Source organism: Parasteatoda tepidariorum, chromosome 1 (assembly GCF_982258835.1).
Source record: "Parasteatoda tepidariorum strain Cologne lab strain chromosome 1, Ptep-v5.0, whole genome shotgun sequence".
Classification (NCBI taxonomy): Eukaryota; Metazoa; Arthropoda; class Arachnida; order Araneae; family Theridiidae; genus Parasteatoda; species Parasteatoda tepidariorum.
Window position 1 is genome coordinate 44,556,346 of NC_141755.1, and position 9,264 is coordinate 44,565,609.

The following is a 9,264-nucleotide window of genomic DNA, read 5'->3' on the forward strand; positions in this document are numbered from 1 at the left end:
GATATTTCGCATAAGAACGCGTACCCCCGTTAAACTGTTCCAGTACCCCTGGGGGTACGCGTACCACACTTTGGGAAACACTGGTCTAGATGAACAGTAAGAAATCATTATACTATCAATTACGACAATGATGTTTAATTAATGTTGGTAATATCTTAAATTGTATAAAAAAACTTATAAAAAAACATAAAAAAAACTTATGTAATAAAAAGCAAAAATAATAGAGAAAAGATATTTATTTATTTTCGGGAGCCTTAAAAATCGCCATATTATTACTAACATTAATGCTTATTGATAATATGTATTAATTAACATAAAATAAAAAAAGCTATATGCTAAAAAGCAAAGTTAAAGAAGAAAAGGTTAATAAAAAAATAGTTTAGGAAAACCGTAAAAAATCGCCATTCATAGATTACGCTTAATTATTGTGCACTATTGATATTGATATTATGTACTACTGGTATTATACCAATTGGTGCAATTTTGATAAGAATTCTATAAAGGGTTTTCCGTGGTTTCAGAAAATATTTTTTCAATGGTAGCAAAAATAGTTTATTAATATTTTAATGAATGAGAACTAAAAGAAATTTATTCTTCCACTACTAAATATTTTAATAGTAAATTAAAGGTTAGATAGAGAAATGACCAGGGTCCAAAATCCTCCAAATTTTAATAAGAATTAAATTTCTTAAAAGAAAAAAATTTCCTCTTTAGTTGGCTATCACTGACAAATATATTTTTCACAAAATTTAAATGTTGAAGGGCTTCGTAATAAGTATCAGATATGCTAATATAGGTATAAAATATTATAATGATATATTTGGTATGATATAAACAGAAACAATACTAAGCAGTTTAAATACCGATACTTTAGAAAGAAGTGTTTTATGGCCCCTCGAAAGGCATATATGTTCCGGAGAAAATTACTTGATAGTGGTAAATTTTGAATGTTTTGGTTTGGCCACGAGTAATAGCTTCATGCCAAGTGATGCTAAATACATTTTATCTTTGTTCTAATGGGATAAACTACAAAAAACAAGTTTTACTTACTTAAATAACGTAAAAGCCACCGAAAAAGGCAGCAAATAATATTAAATAAAAAAATTAAATTATTATAGCTTTATTAATTGAAAAACTTAGTGGAAGATGCAGGTACGTGACATTTTCAGAATGAAAAAAAAAGTTGTAGCCGAACTATTTTATTACCAATTTAGTCGAAGGCGGGACGAATAATTCTTTGCTTTACTGTTCCTAATTTTAAATAAAACCAATTACCTAAAAAATAAGACACTTGTTTTTAAAAATCATGCTGGCGTACTAAAATTTGTGTGATTAGTTATGTTAAGATTTAAAAGAAGGCAAAAGCAGTGATTCATTAATTCCCCTAAAAATGTCACTTACCTGGTTCTTCCATCAAGCTCTTTAATTGTGTCGGTTCATGCTTTTCAGTTATGAGTATGATTTCGTAGTGATTCTCTACTCTGATTAATTGATTCTTTACTTATTTTTTATACACCATGTGCGAAGAACGGGTATTCTGCTAGTATCATATAAAAATAAATTCTATATAATTGTAGTCAGAAAAGGGGGCAAATAAATAACATTGATTAAATAATTCTTCTGTTACACATCGAAATATGTAATAAAATTGCTACTCATAAAAATATATGTTTTAAAAAATAAAAAAAAAAACATTTTTTTAACACACAATTTTTTAAGTGCTTGAATTTTCGGAATTACTTTTTAGATTATCAATTTTCTACCTTTGTGTTCGCCTCTGTAGTTCATTAATTAGAGCCAAAGTTAGGAATTTTTTTGTCCGTCTCATGTTTTCTAAGTTACACGTTTCTCTGATTTGAGTAAAAAGTGTCGGTATCGTGCATAAATGAGAATTTAGGAAAGAAAAAAAAAAGAGGATGCTTGCAAGGGTGGAAAAAATGTCTCGTTGTCGAGATTTTGCGTAAGTAACTAAGTTCAAATTTTAGATTAGAGGACTTCAAGAGCATTTTGTCAGAATATTAATTATTAATTCGCGGAAATCCTCTAAACAATGGTCTTGAAATTCACGGAATTCCGAGAATTAACTGATTAATCACATGAACGATCTAGTTAAAAATACTAAAACATTTGGAATCATTTTGTCCAAAAAAAAAAAATCTCCGAAGCATTGAAACAAATGGATAAATGGATTCAGTCCACTGACTGGAAGAAAACAAAACCATACAAATAGAAGCACCTAAGCCATTCTTCCACCTCCACCACCCACATTCTTTGCCTTCTCTAGACCGCATAGTCCCATAGTCTCCATAAGGGGTCAAACGGTTCTCTGTTCATTTAGCAACCATGGGAGAGTTTCATATGATATTCTAGTTCAACAAGGATATAATGGACCAAATTCTGATGCAAGCGAAGTATTACTAAGTTGATGGTATTTCAACTGTTAGGCAATAAATTTTCGTCCAAAACTGGGTAACGGACGCTAAAAAGTAATTTAAATTATGAAAATTAGTAAATTACTTAACTTAGTAAAGATAACAAAATCAAAGAAAAAAATTCCAGCTTTTCATAAAAATTCTCTGATTTTTCCAGGTATTTAACCAAATTTCCCTGATTTTTCCAGATTTTTTCTAGTATAAAAAATTCTCTGATAATTCCAGGTGGGTGGCCACCCTGATTAAATATGAAGTATAACTTTTAGTTTGTTAGCTTTCTTTTCTTAGTAATGTATTCCAATGATCAGGTTTTGATATACTTACTTTACCCTTAAGGTAAAATGGGTAAGTTCTAAAATTAGAATATAATTCCTCAGAACATATGTAAAGATTGTTTTAGAAATAAAAGTGTTCTTCAATTTATGTATCATATTAAAAAAAATACTAAAAAATATTTTTGTATTCATAAATTAAAGAGTTGATGTGTTCATGGTTCATGGTTATCAAAATCAGGTTTCACTTCGGATGCAGGGCTAGATACAATTTGTAATAGTTTTTGGTTTTTTTGAAATATAATTGAGAGTGTAAAAATGAATGCCTATAGTGGTAATTTAAAATGTTTTTACTATTTAATTGCAGACAGACATGTATTTTTATTCAATTAAGCTATTTTAAGGATACTTTTTTGTTTTCCATTTAAAAAAACTGCCATATAAAAGACAGAAATTTTCGTGAAATAGCTCACAAAGTACCATTCATGCTATCTATATATATATTTCTCACGGCGACAAAAAAAAGCCTCATTACAACTCCCCGAATGGCAACGCTAGAAAATCGACCAATGATTGCCGCTAAAAATGTCACATGCCAAATCTAGCTGAGGTGGCTCAACGTATAGCGCTTTTAAAAACGGAAACTGAAATAACCGTAAGTTAGGCAGAAGTGTAGTCTTTGTCGATAGATCTCTATTTAAGTATTTTGTCGAAAGGGCTTTTTTTTCAAGAATTTATATATTACGAATTTATTTGACGATTTTTGATTTACATCACGAATTTATTTGTTTTATTATTGTCATTAGTTATTCATTGAAAAATGAGTCTCAGTCGTGCTGTTACGCTTTAAGATTTTATACTCACACTTCTAATAGGTTTAACGAATTACACGTCATTTATTTGAATTCAAATATATTTTAATGACTTAGTATTTACTAAAAAGATGTAATTTTTTTTTAAAAAAAAAAAGTTGTTATATGGATGTGAATGATTGTTTTGAATTCTTAGAATTTTGTGTATTTGCAATGTACCTAAATTAGTAGCGAGCGAAGCGAGCTTGGTTTGCGAAGCCAACTGTATAAGATTGCGTAGCAATTTTCGGGGGTTGGCGAGCGTATGTAGGGCTATAATCAAACAAATAAGTTACATTTTCAGCTATTTCATTAAAAATACAGAGTATTAGATACTTAATAAAACCAACACAGAAATAAAAAAATATCCCTATCATACAACATTTAGATAAACCTAACCGTATATTCACTTTAGCCCACTTCAGAACACAATTAATAATAATATTTTGAAATTTATTCTTAAATTTCTATATAGATTAGTTTTTTAGATGACCAGTTTGAATTAAAATTAATATTTTTTGCCAGTTTTTAATGACATTAAAAAAAGTTTAACAGCTTAAACTTGATCATTAATTGCCAAACTTGCATAAATGGATCATTAACAGATAATTTGGAAACATTACATTTTTAATCAGTTATTTAAGCTGAAATAAAAATATGAAAAAAATTATCTCAATTTAAAAGGAGAAAATTGATGTCTTATAACTTATGCATTTTACCCCACTTCGCATCTGATCCTATACTTACAAGTGTTTAATTAGAAAATACATTTATAAAATTAGAATATTAACTTTATAGAGTAAAACTGAATAGTTAAGAAAAAAAATTTTCTTTTAAATTTTTATTGAAATTTGAATAAAAATTTAGCAACTTCAAAAAAAAAAAAAATTAAAAAAAAAAAAAAAAAAAACAATTTTTACATTTGATAGAAATTTGCAATTTCAGTTTTAATTATTTATTTACACCTCTAAATTTAAGATAAATTGTTTAAATGTTGGGGCTAAAAAGATCCAGTATTAAAGGATGGAAGGTTTTATTGAGTTTAGGAAATTGTGATATTTCTGATTTGAGTGTAAAAAATTCAACTGTGTTCTATTTAAAAAATGCCAATTTCTAAATCATAACCAATGTAGACGAAATGCAGAAATTATATTTTAAAATGTAAAACAAACAATATCTATTATGTTTTTAAATTATTATTATAGAAAGGTACAATGTTTAAGTTTAGAAAAAAAAAATGTTCTAGCTTGAAATTAAAAAAAAAAAGAAAAATTCTTCAATTTATCATCATCACTGTTCTTCTTTTTTTTTTTTTTGTAATTATTGCCCATGTACACAAAAGCGCAAAACAAGAAAATTTTTAGTAATGGTTTTAAATCATAATGTGTTTATTAATAAAATGTGTTCCTTTAGGGTAATATAAAAATAAAAGTAACAGAAAGATGTTTTAGCAATGAAAAGTAAAAATTCTTGATATTTCTCCAAAATTGTTATTAATCCATTTTCTAGAAAAAAAATATAACATTTTTAATTAAATTTTATTTAAAAGGTTTTCTAATATTTACTATTGATTCATGAAAAAAAAAAGAACAATTGTCTTTAGGTGTTTTTGAGCCATTTAAGTCAGGGGACGGTAATTACATTTTCCCATGCAAATACAATTTAAAAATGTCACTTTATTTTTATTTTTAAAGAAAATGCTTCATTGATTGTTGTTGATTTCTAGCATACACAATATATATGTGAAATAAAGAGAAAATAACGAGGAAAATAATAAGTTTTACTTACTGTGCATAAGCTGCAAGTATATAGAACTCATAAAATAAGTTAAAAATATAAAGAAATCATGGAAGAAATATAATAGATTAATTAAAAGTGAAGAAGAAAAATTATTAAAAATAATATATTTAAAAAACATTTATATGAAAAAAATACACACACATACATAAATAATATTATAGGAAAGAGTATTATTAAAATGATTACCTCAACGTATCTTTAGAACAACTAAGAAGTCCTTCTCACTTTAGCGGAGAAATGGAACTAGGCTGTCAGTTTTATTTCCACTGTCTAGTATGATGTATACATTGATAACGGAACCACGTGAGGAATATTTTATCATTTAACATTATAAAAGTTCTCTTTTATTCCACCCTGATAGGAGTTAGAATAAATATCACATTTTATAAAATCGAAATTAAAATAATGGGGAAATTTCCCATTCTATGAATCTACATATCAGACGATAAATATTTCATTTAGAATGTGTTAAGAGCTTGCGCAGACTTTCAGCGCATGACGTCACTTAAAGTTTCGGTTTGCTTAATTTTTTTTTAGACATCGCTTTGTTTTCGATCATGATAACTCTATCATGCTTTCTTTTTTTTTTATCAAGCAATAAAGCTAATAAACATTTTGCTCTGTTATTAATCTTAATTCACTGCAAAAATTGATAGCTTTAAACCTGGATATTTAGATTAATTTTATAAATATCTTTATTTTAGATTTGTTTTTTTCATTCAAGGGGAGAAGGTGATCAATTATAACTCGTGATTTCCCTTTCCTTAAGATAGGGATTATCTTTCCTACATTAAACTTGATTATTTACACTATTGTTATTTGAAAAACAAGTATAAATTCTGATAATATTGTTCCGCACTTAACGTTTAAACACTTTTCGTGACATTTAAACACTTAGAAAAAGAAAAATTTGAAATTGTACTGATTGCCAAAATGCCGTGAGATATGCTGAAAATAAAGTTTTTATTAAAATTTATTATGATAGCCAGTTGATTACAAAAAAATCAACAAATAAAATATGAATTAAGATAATAATGGCTTAAAAAATTGATGGGAATTTTAAAAAAATATTTTATTTTTCATAGTGTCATAATTAGAACGTTGAACATTAATCGCGCATTTGATTACTGACTTTTTAATGTGACAATTTCAATATTTTTCTTTCGATTTTTCTGTAGTTTTTGCCAGTGCTACTGATTGCCACTTGTTTTTTTTTTCTTTTTTTAGTTTTTTTAAAATTCCGGTATTTGTCAGTTGGTAATATTTCGACTTGTGAAAATCAAATCGCGCTTTGAAAGCAACACTTTTTGACGCACTCCATTTACGCTAATCGTATCGTAAATCCATATGGTGTTTCGATTGTAATTTCGGCGGTTATTGGTATTTACTTTCTCGCAGTTTTTAAATACCCCGATATATTTCAGAAAATATGAGAAATTTGAATTTTGAGTATTTACTTTTTGACGCAATAATTCTATCATTTGTTTCCTTTTCCTTCCATACTTTGGTTGTCATTGCTTATGATTTCCACATAGTTTTTAAAATCCGATATTTTTAATATGATATTATTTATTACAACAGCCGAATCTCGAAACGAAAGCATTTTTATAACCTTTTTTTAAGTCCGATTCGCGTGATTTCGTCGCTCATTTTTTTTCAGGAGTTACTGTCAAAGTTTTAACGATTTTTAATTATTTTTGCTTAATGTAATGATGATTTACAAAATTCAAAAAATGAAATAACTAGTGCATTTTTCCGTCACAAAAATTCAAAAATATCATCAAAAATACTAGAATAAAAAACATATTACATTTACGATTTTAAAGAAAAATTACATACAGTTTTTTTTTATGCGAGTATTTTTTTTTCTTTCGTAAACACAGCGCACTTCTGTTACTTTAGTTAAATAATTATTATTAAAAGTTACTTGCAGAAAATTATTAGTGCTAGGGAAAGTCCTTAAAAACCTTGCCTCAGAGGAAACAATATGAATTTTATTGGAAAAACATTCTGATAAAATAAATGAAATATTAAAAAAAAATTCAGATGCCAAAATTTTTTTGATGCGATCACCAGTTTTTGAATTAATTTATGTGCAAAGAGAAGATTATTTATTGCTCCTTGTTATTTACTTCAGCAAGAATTATTTGAGGAATTTTTTTTTAACAGTTTTCGCAGTTGCGAAGTGATCTGCAAAGAGCTGCAAGATAGGCCAGCAGAGCCTTTCACATAATATACCGCAAGAGAGGTTTAAAAACTAAGGTATTAAAACAATACTAAGTGGAAAAAGGTGGAGAGAAGCGAGCTCAAAGGAACTGCGTCAGAAGTTTCGGGGGTTAGCGAGCGATAATAGCAAGCATGAGTCCTAATCGCATGGAATTTAATGCCAGACCCCTAAAAAATCAAATCGTTATTATTTGGACATTTGCTTTTTAAAATAGAGTAATAACTCTTTTTTGAAGTTATACTTCTTATGAGACTTCCAACAAGGTTGCGTTAAACGTTTAACGCTACATTTTTATTGGCCGGGAAATCACGTGGTAGGATCCAGTTTTCCCACATTCAATTCTATATTATTTTGGTTCTCACTAGCATAAAAATAATAAAAGTCATAAAAGTATTGTTTTTCTATAAATATTTTTTTAGTTTGATTGGATACACATATAATTTAATAGGATAGTATTTTTTATTTGCAAATTTAGTGGATAAGAATTGTAAAAAATGAGTGAAAACAAATCCACGGACAATGCGATGGATTTAAGGTCATGTCAAGGTACATCTCTTGTGAATATCAATTGATTGTTATGTTTTCTCTTTTGAAATTACATTATGACGCATTCACATACATTATTAATACAAATACATTTTCCATGGCGAGACGATGAGGCAACCACAAGCACTTCCACTGGTTCAAGAGGTCCACGAGGGAAAAATGCACTATATTACCGTTATTACAGAGCACGGAAGCGAGCGGAGCAGGAAAAAGAGTCGTTGAATAGAACTAGTGATCCTTCTACGACTGCTGATTCTTCTACAATTAACGTCGCAAGTTACGAAGTTTAACTTCTTCTGCGCGGAGGGACTCCACGCATTTTTTTTACTTAGTTTGTGTATGAACTTCAAAAGTAATGTATATAAACATGAATTACCGAAATTAATGGTAGTTGACTTCCACTGGTGAATGTTGACAATCACATAGTCGCTTTGGTAGATGTCCGAAATATATACTAGGTCTAGGCAAGTGCCACTGCCCGGTATGTTTGTCCGTTACGCCCTTATATTCAAATTATATACAATTAGCACAAAATATTGGTTAGAAATACATATAAATATTTGAATCTACATGTGTACATAAAAATATTTAAATCTATATCCTGATTTTGTTCTAACGTAGACGGCACGTATTTTTCTATCTGATCCCTGATCTACTGCTATGATTCGATCTAAAAGTCAATTATTTATGGGCAGAAGTCTTTTTTGATTAAAACTATTTGCCACAACATAAAATCTTTTTTTCAGTAATCCATTTGAATCTGGTTAGTAAGGCATTTATATAATCAGGTTTCCATTTTTTTCATATAACCTCAGAAACCTAAGTTGCTTTTTTTCCAACAACCTAAAAGATTTTCTTTTACATCAAGTAAAAGTGGTTCAGTTATTGCTGTTACCAGCCGCGAATTGCCAAACCATACCATAGAAAGGGTTGGCGAAAATTTCTATTGGCGTTAAAGGAGCGCTCTCGCTAATCGTCAAATGTGCGCTTATGTTTTTGGTATCGCGTAACATTCAACAAGCTAGATATGGATGCGACGTTTCTTAATATTAATGAAGCGGATCTTCCAAACAACAAACGTGTTTATAAGCGTTTTTTAAAAGGTCGTAGTAAAACTAAGATAAAAAAAATTATAC

The 9,264-nt window shown here is 28.4% G+C and overlaps 1 protein-coding gene across 1 annotated transcript in view; it reads right to left on the minus strand.

Annotated features, from left to right (window-relative positions):
• The window catches only part of LOC107441293 (uncharacterized), a 52,079-nt gene extending 45,964 nt beyond the window's left edge, over nucleotides 1–6,115 (minus strand). Inside the window, exon 1 of the mRNA XM_087162560.1 lies at nucleotides 5,542–6,115. The gene's annotated coding sequence lies outside the window, so the exon portion shown is untranslated. The remainder of the gene's footprint in view (nucleotides 1–5,541) is intronic.
• Nucleotides 6,116–9,264: the final 3,149 nt, after the last annotated feature.